A 17,433-nucleotide genomic window follows, 5' to 3' on the forward strand; every position below is an offset into this window, starting at 1 on the left:
CGCCCCTCCGGAGGGTACTCCGAAGTTTGACATATATGTCAAACACGGTATTGGCCCTATGATGTTTAGCACATTGTGACATAAGTATACGTGGGACAATACTGAGCTGCAATGGCCACTTACTGGTTCATTCGATGAACAGGAAATTAATTTCCTGCAGGATAAATTGTTTGCTAAATGGAGTAGACAGTCCATTTTTGACTCTTTGAGGCTGTGGCAGAAGGAAGCGAAGCAATAGTGCTTGAGAGCAGAGAAGGTGGCTAGAAGGAAAGAGACGCAAATGATCACACAGAAGGCAGTAGCCTATGATAGGGAAAAGATAGAGAAAGGCATAGAGCACAAAGACAGAAAGTTTCGACTGCAGACTGATAAAAGTTATGTTGCGAGGGAGGAGAGAGATGAGTTAGTTGAGGAGCTTCTGGATTCTCGTCCTCCACCACCCTATGCCCCGCAGCGGATATACCCCACGGTCCCCACTTCCTCAGCTCTGGCTTCTGGGACTGCTCCCTCTGATATTCCCGGCACTGTCGCATCAGCTTCAGCCCCACTTGCTTCCCTTACATTCCCGCCGGTAACTGGAATGAACATACTTTGTCTAGTTCCACCTCATCCACTACCCTTCCCTTACACCCCCCACTCTGACCCCCTATGTGATGGTACCCATTTCAGCATCTACTATTCCCTCTGTGGGTGCTATGCCGCAAACACCGTTGCACACTGAGACGCCCAAGCGCGGACGTCCTGACACCAATTGGGAGGCAGTGCAGGATCGCATGAATAAAGTGTTAGTGCGCTCTACTGTAGGCACTGAGGAGAAACAGATGGTAGCGAACCAAGCAGCACAGTGGGCTTGACACCCGATTTATACTGTGGAGGATGTGTGGAGTGTGATGAAAGATTTTGAGCCCTTCATGCAGCAACATGCCCTTAAACACATGTCGGCCACTCTGATGCAATTGTGGGAGCAGTGTTTTCAGGGCACCGCACCTCAGGTAATCTATGACATATGAGACCGAGAACATGTTGCAGACATAGCCCGACTGAGGTTTTTAGTAATTTGTCCACCTTAGTGTGTTATCGAGGCAGATTCCTCCAGAAGGTTCCGTCACCGTGGGCACAACACCCCATGTGGTAAGTCCATCCTATTTACCATCCCGAAATACTAGAATTGCCTGACTCAACAAATACTGTAATAAGACAGCGAGTCGATGCTCGGTTTCAAGAGCAATGGATCTATAACCCTTGGAAAAGGAGTGAGGTCCTTTCCCTAAGGAGTCAGTTACCAGACCCGTGAAAAAACCCAACTGTGTGCTATAAGGAATTGACAGAAGCGGCCTCCTCCACAGTGATGACGTTAGCTGACATAGAGTTATTCTTCGGCTTGTTGGTACCGGTAGATAAATGGAGACAAGTCCATACGCAAGACCATGTACTTGAACTGGGTGGCACATGGGAATAGATCAGAGCATGGGATAAGGAGCGCAAGCCCGGGGAGAAACCTGCCTGGACGTATTATTGCCTACATGCACTTCGTTATCCCACCGATGAAAGTGGATTGGGATAAGTTGACTGTGTGTTGTCAGAAGAAGGATGACAGTGTGTCAGATTTCTTTACCAGATTTGAAGGGGTGTTCCTAGATTTTAGTGGTCAGGATTTGTCAAAGGAGGATGGTGTTCATTTGTTTGTGAACAGGTTTGTTACTAATTTACTCCCTGAGATTGACTGCAGTCCTCGGAGAGTACCTGGACCACATCCTCCCAATCAGTCATATTAAGTATCGCTCAGTATTATGAGCATAGAGAGAATGAGGACAAGGAAAGAGTGGAGAAGAAGGCGAAAGATTTGAAAACAAGAGTGTTGATGCAGCAGGTTGCAAGAGGAGGTGGTAGAGGATGTGGTTCGGTGCCAGGTCCGCAGAGCCCCAGGTCCAATAAGGGTGGTGCGTCAGGTATGGCCGTGGGGCCTGACCAATGTGTCTACTGTAGAAAGAAGGGACATTGGTGGAATGAGTGTCCGGAATTGTTTCAGAGAGGTGGGGCTCCTAGAGGTAGAGGTTCTGGAGGAAGAGGACAGGGAGGGGGAGGCCAAGGTGAGACGCAGTCAGAGAACATGACAAACACTAGGCAGAGCGGGAACTATTTTGATGACCCCCGAAGCCGACAATACTATCATGACGACTATGACATGGATGAAGTGACAGGGTTGTCTCACAGCTAGGACAGCCAGGGGCAGGGCAAGGGACCAGTTCCAGGGCCTGTAGATCAGCGTGGACCATACAATACTGCAGATTTACAAGGCTCCACATAGAAATTCCTAGTTGATACAGGGGCTATGGATAGCTCTGTTTCCCGTTCACTGGTCCCGGGGGGGGGGGGCAGCTCTGTCTGGCCAAAATAATATTTCGGTAGGTTTTTCAGGTGTGCAGGTCATTAGCCACATTTCTAAGCCTCTTGCTCTTACTATTGTTACTTTTACAGTCGATTCACCATTCCTACTGAAATCGGATCGTGGGGAGAACTTACTGGGACTGGACTTGTTAAAAAGGTTGCATGCGACAATATATTGCTCCCCGGATGGTGTTCACATGACTGTAAGCCCGCGAGTTGCCCATGCCAAGCAATACTTTGCAAAAGACGACCCCCTCCCTCCTGAGTTCCACGACATACCACGCTCAATGTGGGCTACTGGTGATACAGATGTTGGGTTGCTTGATACCCCCTGTCTCTATACAGGTGAAAGACAATGTCATGTTGACCAGAACTCCCTAGTACAAGATATCCCAGGCAGGAGAAAAGGCTTTATTGCTAATAATTCAGGATTTGATTAAGGCTGGGGTAGTTGAGGAGACAACAGCAAATGTGTGCAATAGCCCCATCCTTCCTATTCTTAAAAAGGCCCCTTTGAAATGTTCAGACGCTACTCCTGACATTTACCGTTTTATGATAGATTTGTGAGAGGTAAACAAAATTGTGGTTCCCCAACATCCTGTGCTGCCTGACATCACAATGATTTTGACTATGATTCCCCCGACTGCTCAATTTTTCTCAGTCATTGACTTAAAAAATGCTTTCTTCAGCATTCCCATCTATCCTGATAGCCTTCTTCTTTTCAGATTTGCAATTGCCGGTCGGAGTTCTAGATTCTGTCGTGCTGCACAAAGCTATACGGAAAGCCCTAGCATTTACAGCCAGGCTTTAAAAGCGCCATTGGATGCATTGGAGTTTCCATCTGGTAATGTGTTGCTACAATATGTTGATGATCTTCTGGTGGCCTCAGCCACTGAGCAGGGCTGTAAAGAGGCCACAGTTAAATTACTGCACTATTTGGCACACCATAGACACAAACTGTCCCTATCGAAGTTTCAGAATTGTCAACAGGAGGTCACCAACTTAGGTCTCCTGCTTTCGAAGGAGGGTCGCAGACGAACACCAGAACGCATAGCTGACATAAATAACATGTCGGTCCCTAATCCCAATGCTAGGTATGCGCGTTCCTGGGGATAACTTCGTATTGTCTGCAATAGATCCCTAACTTCTCCTTACTAACGAAACCCCTTCTTTACCTCACCATCATAGATGTGAATGAGCCTTTGCCTTGGACACCTGGATGCCAGCAAGTTTTTGAATAATTAAAGACTGTGCTTTGCTCTGCTCCTGTGCTTGATACCCCTGACTACCAGAAGCCTTTTTTTGCTCTATGTACACGAGGCCGATGGTTGCGTGCCTTCTGTACTAACACAAGGTTTCGGTGGTAAGCAGAGACCCTGTGCCTACTTTTCAGCCATTTTGATAATGTCGCCAGAGCGCCCCCAAGCTGTCTGAGAGCTGCTGCGGCGGCAGCAGTATCAATCAGACAATCGGCAGGGTTCGTCCTCGATACTGACCTCACAGTGATGGTACCTCACGCTGTGGACCAGCTATTGAACAAGACGAAGACACAGCACCTCACCAGTGCAAGTCTTACTGGATATGAACTGACTCTATTTGCTCCAGACACTACCATAAAAAGATGCACCACTTTGAATCCAGCCATGTTACTACCCCTCCCTTCGGAAGGAGATGACAATGATGTCCATGATTGTCTGTTTCGAACAAAAGAAGAAACGAAGGGATGGGTAGACCTGACTGATGTTCCCTTATCTGACCCCCAAGGGGAACTATATGTTGATGGCTCTTGTTTCAAACTGCCGGATGGCACTACTACTGCAGCCTATTCAATCACCACAATACATACTGTAGTTGAGACATCCCATGTCCCATATCAGTCGGCCCAAGCTGCAGAATTGGTCGCTCTTCTAATGGCCTGTGAATTGAGTGAGGGACTGGCTGTTAATGTCTACACTGACAGTCAGTATGTCTTCGGCGTAGCACATCATTTTGGGCATCTCTGGGCAGAGAGGGGTTCCTGACATCTCATGGACAGAAAATACAACAAGGCACCAAATACTCAGATTGTTATCAGCACTGACACTCCCTGACAAACTGGCAATAATAAAATGCAGCGCACATAAAGCTGTTGTGGATGATGTGGGGGTGAATGGATTTGCGGACCAGACAGCTAAGGAGACAGCTAGGTCAAAGATGCGTAAAATGTTTGTGGCAGGTCCTGCTAGATGGGTTCCAGACAATGGGATGTTCGAGAATACCGTGGAAAGTGTAAGAGAGGCGACTGCAGACAAATTGGCAATGTGGGAGGAGAGAACAGGACGTTTAGACGATGACTGGTGTTGTAATGATTTGTCAGTCAAACAAAGGTGGTTGGTGCTGAACGCATATGTTTATCCTGTAGTCACCATGGCCAATGGCCCAGCGCACATTAGTGCAAAAGGCATTTGTAAACTGTTAGACCCAGTATGGTAGAATGAGAATATCCCTAAAGTTGCAGCACACTTGGTGAGACACTGTATCATTTTTCTCAAGCATAATCCTGGAAAGACACCCCTACACCTGCTGGTATTTTTGCACCACCTTCCTTCCCTTTCGAGGTTCTCCAGATAGATTTCATCAAAATGGAACGAGTGAATAACCTGAAGAATGTAATAGTGGTAGTTTGTACATTTAGTAAGTGGCTTGAGGCCCACCCCAACTAAAGAGACTACGGCTCTAGCAACATTAAAGGCACTGTAAAGGAGTACTTCCCACGCTACGGATTGCCACGTGTGATCTGGAGTGACAATGGGAGCCACTTCAATGCCAAGGTCATTGATTTGGTGTGTAGGAGTTTGCAAATCACGCAAACATTTCATGCAGCAAATCATCGTCAATCAGCTGGCCTTGTTGAAAAATACAATGGCATTCTCAAACTGAAACTAGCAAAAATACATGAAAGCACAGGATTGCAATGGCCAAATGTGCTTCCCCTAGCACTAATGTCGGCAAGGGTGACAGTGCATTCTAGGACTGGATTGTCACTGTATGAAGTGGTTTTCGGGCACCCTGCTAATGTCTGAGGTGTCCCGAGACCTAAGCGCTTTTCTGAAATTGAATTCCCTCTTTTGATCGGCAATTTGTATGCCTTGTCAAAAGATCTGCATTCTGTCCACCAACAGATATCTGCCGCCCTACAAGCATTGCCAGGGGGTCCCGGATATCAGATTCAGCCTGGAACCTTCATACTCATTTGTTAATTTCAGCGAAAATCCTGCTTGGAGCTGAGGTGGGGAGGCCCCACCCAGGTGCTTCTGGACACTCGGACAGCTGTGAAAGTGGATGGCTGGAAGCACTGGGTGAATGCCTCGCATGTAAAAAGGGTGCCTCCTGCTCTACCATACGATTCCTGGGTGAAGGACGGGGTTTCTGACCAGGAAGGGGAGCTGGTCCCCCGCTTTTTTCCCTTTTCCGATGCCCGGCTGAGAGGGACACGGACTGACAAGGAGAGTGATGAGGCCTTATTCGAGGCGATCCCCCCTGGATACTCCAGCTCCCGGAGCACAAACACCTGAGTCTCAATCTCCAACTGAATGTGAGCTCTTACCTTTGTTTGTTGATGAGAAAGTGCCTGGGCACACAAGGTGCAATTTGCGGCCCCGATGGAAGTACAGTGCACCAGCAGGGCAACGCAGGAGTTAGGGAACGACTTGAGCTTAGGGAGCAGGTGCTGTACCTCTGGTGCCTGTCTTAGATTAGAGTGAAGAACACTGGAGCACTGCCCTGGACACTGGACAGGATCATTGAGGGTATTTGCCCTGGAGGGAGGTTGCCCTATCCTGAAAGAAGAAGGATTGTTTTTATTAAGGACCGCACTTGTTTTCATTCGGGTTGCCCTTGTGCAGCTCCACCGTGGGCGATAACGTTTGATGAACGATAGGAGCCTGCCTGTGAGGCTCTCGAAGGACACAAGAACGACGAATATCCCTCTGGCTGGTTGTATAGTGGCTCCAATTTCCCAAGTACTTTTTTTTCCATAATGTATCCCTTTGGCCGCCTTCTCCCTGATGAAGAGCAGCCTTTTGCCGCTCCACACCCCACCCCGCATGGCCCTGTTTGGTCCTTCTGGCACACAAAGACTAAAGTGATATTTGTGATGATAATTTTGCTTGCTTTGATGTTTGTACTTGGAATACTGTTCTTCCTGGAAGAGAAATATCCTGTGCATGCTTGGATTAGTACTACACCAACACCTCCTGAACATATCATTGGCACTTTGGCACCCCGCAAAGAATAGTACCGGAAGTCTTATAAAGATAATGTTTTTATTCAGACGCTGCATCAAACACATGCTGTATATAATACAACAAAATGTTGGGCATGTGGGTTGTTACCTCCAGTCATACATAAAAGCAAAAGACTGCTCCCTGTGCCTCTGTCCCACATTAATGGCTGTGAGGGTTGGTTTGTTCTACTTAGCTTGGTTCGTCCATTCTCCCAGCCTGACTCCTTGGATCCCAATAGACGCAGCTCCCATTCCATGTCAATGAAAGTATATCCGCAGCAAAGATCCCCATATGGTACCTCCTCTGGCGATGGGCGATTTTATCAAGTATTTTTGAATTCCTGCCTTGCAGCGGTGGATATGGGTAGAAAGCTCAACAGGACAGGGATAGACACAGATAGATTCTTTCAGTTTAATGCATCAGAATATTACCAATCTTTACAAGCCCGTAATGTCACGGAGGACAAGCCTATACCTCTGGAGGTTGCAGATGTACCGGCTCCTTTTGTGTTCCGGGAATGGGAACAGTGGATGTGGGGAATAGCAGATGCAACACCACCTCCATATTGAGAATGCCAAAAAGCCCTCCATTGATCCCACCCCCCAATGTTTATTTTATTTGTGGTGACCGTGGTTATGTGTGGTTACCTGAGGGATGGTCTGGGCGATGTTACCTTTCCTAACTTTTTCCTCAAGTCTATCTGGCTCCTCCTGACTGCCACAGAACTCGTTGTCTGCAGCGTAGGGATGTCTCGGTTTTCCGTGCTAAGAGAGTTGTTGATCCAGATGACATTTTCCAGACAGATAACTCCCTGCAGGAGTTTACTGATATAATGAGGGGTCTCATACCTTTCTGGGGCCCCATGTTCAATAGCCGCAACATTCGTTGTCTCACAAGAGTAGTTGAGGGAGTCATTAATACTACTGCAAGTATACTGACCAATATCACAGTTGAGCTCCAGGCTACGAGACTTGTCTTGCTACAAAATACAATGGTTTTAGATGTTATCCTAGCCAATAGGGGTGGAGCCTGTAGTGTCATAGGCAGCAGTTGTTGTGTATACATACCAGATAGCGCCCCGACTGCCTATTCTGCCATACAGAAATTGCACAAGCTTGCCTCAGAAATACATGAGGACTATGGTTCATGGTCTCTCACAGGATGGCTCTGGGGTTTGTTAACATCCTGGGTTGAAAGATTCTGCTTGTCTTGATAGGTATTGCAGGTATCATTTTTTCTTGTTGCTTGTGCATTCACTGTCTCCAGGTATGCTGCACTTACTGTGTTACTAAGCTTACACAAACTCCTAGACTTTCTGGTCACAATAATAAAGTCTCCAACATGATGTTGCAAGAAGTTTAGTCAATTAAGCTTATTGATGAAGACCTGTTTGGTTATTGAAATGCTTGCCTTGTTACTACTTTGCTTTGATCGATAGATGATTATGTACTGTCTCCTCCCCACTAGAATTGTAAAGACCCTACCGGATAGCAATAAAGGCTTTAGCCACACGTGCTAAAAGGAGGGTCTGTTAGAATTAAAATTCCCCGTTCTCATATCGCATTCAGCATGTTATATTAGGTTAGCAATGTGTGACTAAAGGACATGTAATTATGCTCACGTTATTCAACCCGCTGAGTTATCCCGGTGGCATGCAAGCTTTCGTTAGCCAGTGTGACTCCATTTTGTATTTCGAAATCCTTATTATACTGTCTATGCTGAGCCTGTGTTAGGCCTTAGATTTCAGAATAGCTTGCCTCAGAAGAATACTGTATTTCTTTATATTTCCTTACTCTGTCCAAGGCTGCAGCTCTACTTGTTAACAAGACAATTACTCTGCTTTTGCATTCCATTGCATACATGTAGCTCTGCTCCCCAATTAGGAGACGCTGAGACTCGGCACAGTGGCCTTGGGCCACGGATAGCATGCCCATCTGGCAGGTGTTGGCTCATCTCTCTGTACACCCTTTGTTCGTGTCCGGCTCAGACCGGTACTTTTCCACCAGAGGCGTAGCCAAAGTCTCCTGAAGGGTTTATCTTTTATTAGCGGATGTTGGGGAGTCAGTCCCCTCGACAAATATCTTATGGTGATGGTCTGACTGGGCTTCTCTGCAGAGAATAACAATAAATACGTACATTTTCATTCTCTACTGTCTGATCGACTCTTCATTTGGGAAGGCATAGCAGGTGGTCATAAGTACCCGCGTGGCCCTAGAGAGCCCCGTCCTTCAGGTTGTGGTCAGTCCGACATCCAAGGCATTGGCCCGACTTCGGGATTATGATTCTGGCAGTTGGAGTGATGTCGTCTGAGGGACCGCCCACCGACTCTGACAGGATCAAGGATCCTGTTGGGGCATCGGTCTGAGGCCTAATCCCTGCAATGGTGGCACTGCCGTAGGGATTAGGCTGTCCTTTTCAGACAGCCTTTCCATGTTGGCCTTTCTGACATGGAAAGGCTGTCGGAAAGTGACTTTGAGGGCCCCTACCAATGCCCCCGTCCCCCCTAGGCCTCCGCTGTGTGGCCTGGGGGGGCTCATGTTGTACCTCCCCAAATATCTCTGCAGCGTGTGCCAGGCATAGATGTTTAGAAACATACCTGTTTAGCATTTCAGCTTGTGCTGCTGCCCTTTTCCAGTGCAAAAACAACAGTTGATGGACAGAATGCAGAACAATGTCATAGATTCACCCCAGTACAGAGATCTGGGCCTAAATCCATCGTTTTTTTGCTCACCATGCCGTTCCAGTTTCAACCCAGCCATATTGAAATCAGTCTTGACACTGTGCCTCATGGGAACAGTCCAGCCCGAACTGCCAAGCCAGGTCCTCCCTGGACTGGAAACAAGCATCCTAGGACCGTTTTCGGGGTTTCACCCCTCTTCAGCCAGGATAGCTTGATTCCAGTGGCATGGAGAGCACGGGACCCACGTCTGGGCATACCCTTCCCACTCGGGGTGAAAAATGCAAAAACAACAGTTGATGAACAGAATGCAGAACAATGTCATACATTCACCCCAGTACAGAGATCTGGGCCTAAATCCATCGTTTTTTTTGCTCACCATGCCGTTCCAGTTTGAACCCAGCCATATGCAAATCAGTCTTGACCCTGTGCCTCATGATAACAGTCCAGCCCGAACTGCCAAGCCAGGTCCACCCTGGACTGGAAACAAGCATCCTAGGACCGGTTTTGGGGTTTCACCCCTCTTCAGCCAGGATAGCTTGATTCCAGTGGCATGGAGAGCACGGGACCCACTTCTGGGCATACCCTTCCCACTCGGGGTGACAAATGCAAAAACAACAGTTGATGGACAGAATGCAGAACAATGTCATACATTCACCCCAGTACAGAGATCTGGGCATAAATCCAGGGCGCAGCACAAGCCGCAATGGTAAAGGTTATGTTTCCAACCGCCGTGCTGGTGGTTACATCATAATATTGGGAGTGGAATCACCAACTACTTGTCCCGCGGTTCCACTACCAAAACAATGTCGGTCAGACACTCGTCTGACCAGCATCATTATAAAGCCCTAGATATCTTTTCTAAATAGTGGCACTTCATGTATCCTTACCATACAATTACAAATCTCCAAACTGTCCTCTCACTAGTTGGTCACTCAGTCCACTGTGATAACAGGAGTCATGTGTCCCTCCTGGATACCATGCAACAAGATCAGTGATGAGCCATGTGGTATGTTATATCACCTGTATAGTAAAAGAGTGTAAGCTCTTCAGATTTCTGTGAAGGAATTCACTCCCTCAGAGGAGGAGCTGGAGAATATGGGTTCTAGCCACACATCCAATGACATGTAGGCATTGCGCAGTAAAAAATTGGACCTTTCTAGCCTGTAGTACAGCATGAGTGTTTTGGAAATGTATATGTGAATGCATTATTTCAACCATAGCATCAATGAAGTTTAAAAAAAAACCTTGACAGGGCACTGCTTGATATGCTCCCACCAACTGCAACTGTATGCTGATAACTACCAGATGATAAAAGGAGTAAGCTGCATCAAACCTCAATAGATGTAGGGTTGTCTCAGTGCGTTCGGTGTACCTGCCTTCAACACTCTTCAGCTCACCAATCAAGTTTAAAATCACCTGCTTACTTCCTCAATCTAACTCAATCATAAGCATCCTCCTCAGTTTGTTCAAAGAGGGATCCCATCTGCTGGAAAAGTCTCTTCTTTCTCCTCATCCTCTGTTGTGCTCCTAGCATGTACATCCTTCTCACCATAGCACAGAGTCCTGCCATTAGCAGGTTTTCTACATATTCTCTCAGAACACAGCCCAGGAACAAGATTTCTAGACCCTCTGGCACTAAACACTTAGGGCCACATGCATCAAGGCAAGAACCGGTCGCAAACGGGCAGATTCTCAGAATCTGCCCCTTTCCAACCGGTATTCTTGCATTTGGGATGCATCATCCCAAATGCAAAAATCGCAATTTGCGATTGAATTTAAGGAATCGCAAATTGCGATGCCTTAAATGCAATCGAAGATTGCATTTAAATAGCGATTTCGCTATTCGGGTCCGCTAAATACAGAAAATGTAACCCTGATGGTATTTAGCGAATACTTTGAGAAACGCACTACAGTGCATTTTTCAAAGTTCCAAGTTACACACTCACATGCCATTGGGGCATGTATGTGCACAATATGGGTGCACATATCAATTTCAGGGGTGCAACAGGGTGTCGTTTTGAAACCCTTGCACCCTTGATATTGCATGCACAAATTGCGAGTACCTGTAGGCCCATAGGAATGAATGGGACGCCATTCCTTAATTGCGACTCGCGATTTGCGATTCGCAATTAAGGAATATTTAGAAATCGCTATTTTAATAGTGATTCCTACATGCATAGGCTTTTGCAAGTCCTTAATTGCAATTCCTTATTAATCGCAATCAAGGACTCGCAAAAGCATGGCTTGGTGCATGTGCCAGTTAGTCAGTATTGCAACCTGAAACAGATACCCCAGTGGTTTTCAACCACCTTGCAACTCACTGATCATTACTTGAATGAGTTGCACGCTAGGCAATTATCAGACCTGTGAGGTTTTTATAGGGATTGTTAGTGGAACCCAATCCCTCATTTATCATGAATAGGTACAGTCAAGAACAGTAGGAAACCAGTAATATATTTTCTAGATTGATTAAAATCAAAATATATTCCTACTGCAGACAATATGAATAGTAACTATAAAAACAAACAGGATATTGGCAACGATACTTGTCAGGAGACATAATACTACAAAACAGTGTAATATAATGATGGTAATTTAAAGCTTATTTACATCAGCATCTCCAACCTCTCCTCTAACTTGACCAACTAAACTAAATTTGGAACCTACAGACTGAAGCCTCTTTTGAGTTTTGCATATGGTTTACCTCCACATACCTTTATGAACAATAGATCCAGTGTTCAGCAAAGATACAATCACAGCTCTCATCATCTGCATTTAAAAGCAGCCTGATATGCTTAGTGAAGGCTGGATATGCTCCCTCATAGCCTTCAGCAAGGAATGGTCATTGCAGCTCTGTAAGACCCTCAATTTTGAATCCCTGGTAGGACGTTCCTCTCAATCTCATAACGCTCTGTTCTAGGTTATATATTCTGACTGAACATTGTTCAACATTTCAAAATAAACAATTAGTAGTAAAGCCATTGCAACCTTGCAACCTTTCATTCACTTACATTTTTTGACTATGACAAATAGTAGATATGCTACTGGTGGTTGAAAGAGAATGTGAAAATCACAATAGAAGGGAGATTAGAGTCTTATTTAGAGTTTGGCAAACATGGGACCTCTGCCAAAAAGTTGTGGTTGTCCCATTCACCCTAGAGTGCAAGAGCATATTTTGTTTGCTAACAAAAATGCTTTTTATAAAAAATGTCTAAAGCCATCTTTTAAATAGCAGATACACAAAGCACAAAAATTTGTAGCAGGGAACCATACTTAAATGTTATGCTCCTGCAAGTGAAGCAAATAAGTGCTGATTTACGTCAGCCTCATTTTCAGTGGCATGTTTACTGAAAATAATGCATTTGCATTCAAAGGCCCATTTTCTCATTTAGATTGTTGTTTACATTAGATGTTTTTTCCACTTTTCTGCAGATGTTGTAATTTTCCTGAAGCCTTCTGTTGATAGTGAATAGGCACTTGTTTTGTATTTGGCACTGACAGTCAGATTCTCGCCGGGAATGAGGAGGCAGCAGGAAGAATGAGCCCTGAGAAGAACAGTCTGGACCACAGATTTCGAACAATGTAACTTTTTAAGTTCTAATGTCAAAAGACTATTGTTCCAGTATGAGAAAATGGGGAGTTTGCCTATTCCTAGGAGTTTACTGAAATTCTATTGGAGAATCTAGAAGACAAAAAAATAATGTTGCGACACAGAATACTTTGTTTACATTAGTGCATATTCCTAGAGTAACAGCCAGACTAAAGGGTGAGGGTTCCAAGTTCCTTTCCCCACTCTCTTGGAGAGCTGATCTCTGGGTTTCTGATACTTCTCTACATGAGTGGTTGCTAAGCCTAATTTTTTTCCATTGTCTACTGATTTTAAGCTGAGAATACTTACCAGGTTATTATGCCAAAGCTTTATGCCAGAGCATTGATTCTCTCATCAGAACTCTTTTATTGAGTATCTAAACTAACACCTTAGTTTCACCTTATCATAATATATTTAGATTAAAGAACTTCCTTGGTGGAACATACTTAATACATTATAACAATACTTACTATTGTTTTGACTAATGTATTATTTTAGCTCATATTGAAATATCATTTATTGGACTATGTTTATTTCTAAAGCTGATGCTTAAAAGCCAAAGGGCCTGTTTACGATCTTGGCAGATGGGTTACTTCGTCACAACGGTGGCAGATAACTCGTACACTAAAATATAAATCCCATTATTTCCTATGCGATTCATAATTCGGCAGAAGGAATATCCTTCACCATTATGACGGAGTAACTCATATGCCAAGATTGTAATCAGGCCCTAATTCTTACTGAATAGAATTGAGAAACCGGAGACATTGAAAAATAAAACTCATTTAACTCTCTCAAAAGTCTTTTTATTGACTGTACTAAAAGTTATTTACAAGATGACATGTAATTGAACTAATGTAGATGATTGATCCTTACTTTTCCTTGTCATCGATCAAAGGTACATACGACCAGTGGCGGGGGATATTAATGATTACACCGGAAGACTAAGGTATAGAAAACCCCACTCCGTCAAGTGGTAGTGAGAGGAGGGTTTATGTCACAGTAGAAAAGGAGCTGAAATAATGTGCCCCAGTTTAGATTTGCCCATGCCCCTTAAGTTTAAAGCTTGAACTAGAAGACTGAATGAGTTTGTGCTTTTGAATGCAGTTGCATTGGTGGAGGTGTGGACATCAATATGGTTATGCATAGCAATTTTCCTATCAGGAGTTTTCCCTGTGTTCAAGTAATGTGTTTGGTAAAGTCGATGAAATAGTGGTGTTTATGCTTAAATGTTGAGCACTTGAAGTTGTTATCAGACTCAGAGTTGTCCAAGATCCCAGGATAGGTTGAAAGGTATTGTCAAGAAATAATATGTTGTGGTGTTATTTGTCTGCTAAGGTTTGTGGAGCAGATGTGTGGAAATTTAGTTCGTATCTGAACATTATCTGCGCCATCTTGTCTCTCCCCAAGCGCCACACGCAGAAAACGCGCGACGGCCATTGTAGCCACCATGGTCTCATTGCCGATCGCCAGCGTGTCCCTCAGGCGCTGCAAACATCCCCCGCGCGCCGGCCACCCCCCCCCGCTCTCTCATACATGGGCCATAAACCCTCTCCTTCTGCGCGACCCTGCCATGGAACCACATCCCGCGCCTGACCAACACCTCCTTTCATCCTATACATGGTCATATATCCTTTTGATAACCCCCTTCCTCTGCGCCCGATTGTCCGAACCGATTCCAGGCCATCACCTAGCCCTGCGGATGCAGTTTATTGCCCCTACTGTAAGGGAAACACCTCACATCAAAGGGATTACAGTAGATCAAGGCCCCCACCCCCTGAGACCCGACCAGTCGCACACACCCCCGGGAATTGGCGGAATGTCCAGCTGTGTGATAGCCATCTCCTACTGTGGGTGGGGTGGGGACTTCCACTGTAGTTATGTGTGGTAGCGGATCCGAGCCGGGGATTCCGAGGATGCTCTTTCATGTGTCAAAGCAATCTCAAGAATGTGCCATGTACAATAAACCGGTAATAAAGTCAAAAATGTGTGTATAAGAGACCAGTCTCAGAGATGCAGTTGGAGCACCTCGAGACGATACCTTGCTGTCCGATCTGATGTGTTCTGCTCCGACGGAATAAAACTTTGTTTCCTGCCTTCCAGTCTCCGGCGCCTGCCTCTTTTGTTGATTAATCATCGAATGGTATAAGAGGCGATTACCGCCGGGCAATACTTGAAAGGTTATCGACTGAAACTGCCGCTACCATTTAACAATTGGCGTCCCAAACGTGGGGCCCATCAGCGACACGTGGATCCAACGGGAGAGGTCCCGACGACAGAGTGAACGACTGCAACGATCGGGAAGAGCTCCTGCCCGATAGACCCTCGTCTGGCAGCCGATCATCCGAACTTCACTGGTTCCGAGCAGACCTCTCTCGAGTGATCTACGGTCCTGACTGGGAACCATCAGGAGTGCCGCGGCAAATACGGAGAGTAGAGGACGATCGGGCGCTGGAGGCGGAAGACGAGAAACTGTCCATGCGGTCCGGGTAAGGTCGTGTAACACGACAAATTGCGAAACGATTGATTGATTGATTGAAAATACTAGTATTGCTTATTTGATTGTTATTTTTGAGATATTCGCTGCCTACAAACGGGTAAGAGTAAAAATACTCTCTCTCCCTTTGCAGATAGTGAAGGGTAGGTAACGCGGACTTTTGTCCCCCTTTGTAACCTGACGTGCCTATTTTTCTCCCCACTGATTGATTGTCCGAACATTGATTGTTTTTGACGAATAGTGCTTTTTGAGATATTCTCTGTTTGCAAATAACGTAGAATAGAAATATTCTGTCTAGTCTTTGCAGATAGTGAAGGATAGGTAGTGCAGACTTTTGTCCCCCTTTGTAACCTGTCATGCCTATCTTCTCCCCACTGATTGGTAGTTGGTTCTGCCCGGACCGTTTATTAGAGATGAACCATCCGGCTCCACTGGAAGGCACCCCTAATAAGGACATGTTTACTAAATATGGACTAGTCGCTGTAGCTTATAGCAAACTATGGCATAAATATACAAAGAAGGACTCCGAAAGTCAGTGGCCACTGATGGGATCCTTTGATGACCATAAAATAGAAACGCTAGAAATAGCTCTACGTAGCAATAAAACGACGCCCACTATGCTCGACAGTATCGGCATGTGGCGCAAAGAAACAACGCAACCGAAAAAGAGAGAAGAAGTAAAGGCAGAAAAAGAACTACGAAAGGCAGCTCACCTTGTCGCTAGAAAGTTAGAGGAAGAAATAAAGGAGAGAAAGGAAGCTAAACAAAAACAAGAATCTGAAACATCAGGCCAGTGCCCTGTTAGGTCCCCCTCTACGCTCTACCCTGAGTTGCCTTCCAAGCAACGGGCGAACGATGAATTGCTATTAGGTCCTCCGATCATCTACATGCCCCCTCCATACGCTCCCTCCCAACCTATAGTGCAGCACCCACAACCCCCGAACGCAAGCGAAAGCAGTACCAGGGCCTCGGTCCTCACGGCCTCCGTGCCGGCCGAGCCTCTTGTACTGAACACAACGTTAGCAATAACGTTAGATGACCCCGAGACGAGAAAGAAAGATTCCGCCAGAATGAATCGGCTAACAAAGGGGGAACGAGCCGGAATCGATAAGGTAGTGAGAACACTAGTAGAACGGAAGGAAAGTGAGGAATATGTGACAGATATGTATAACTCGTATGCCGACAACCACAGACGACACTTTGTCGTACGACTTTGTTATCACACTCTGAATGCCTATGAGGATAGGTACCAGGATAGAGGTCCCGAAGGCTTAGCAACCTTGTATAGAAAGGTTGATATTGGGGAAGAGGGAGAGGGCGATATGACGGACCTCTTCACACGTACACTCGAAGTCTTCCGACATCTTAAAGAACACAGGCAGACGACCAAGACAGAAACCCCCATAGCGACTGAACCCCAGGCAGGAAAAGCTGATACCATGATGCCCATCAAGGAAGCCGCTCCTTACTGGGTCCCCCCACGAGGTCAGGGAACACACGATGACATTAACCACCAAGATGCGAAGGGAAGGGTTGTATATAACTGGGTCTATCAGCCATGGGACCGACAAGACATCCTGACCTTTAGAAAAACCCTACCTGACTTAAGAAAGAACCCGACTGCCTTTTACACAGAACTAGGTACGGCCTTAGGTTCAACTATAATGACCTTGGTGGATATCGATTTGTTCTTCGGGTTATGTCTGCCGGCTGATGTGTGGAAGCAAATCCGGAAAGTCGACCACGCTGAGCCGTTCGGATATACCTGGGTACAACTCGATACCATAGACAAGCAGCGAGAACCTGGACAGAAACCTCTAAAGGCCATATTGGAACTCCCAGACAAGATTGTTCAGAAATTAAAGACCCTAATCCCAGAAAGGAAGGTAGACTGGTCGATAGTGACGGCTTGCCGCCAGAAACCCCAGGAGGATGTATCCAAATACTTCTCTCGATTCGAGATAGTGTTTTCCGATTATAGTGGCCAGGACATGACCACTGCAACCGGACATCA

The sequence above is a fragment of the Triturus cristatus genome, chromosome 11, assembly GCF_964204655.1.
Source record: "Triturus cristatus chromosome 11, aTriCri1.1, whole genome shotgun sequence".
In the NCBI taxonomy this organism is placed as follows: domain Eukaryota; kingdom Metazoa; phylum Chordata; class Amphibia; order Caudata; family Salamandridae; genus Triturus; species Triturus cristatus.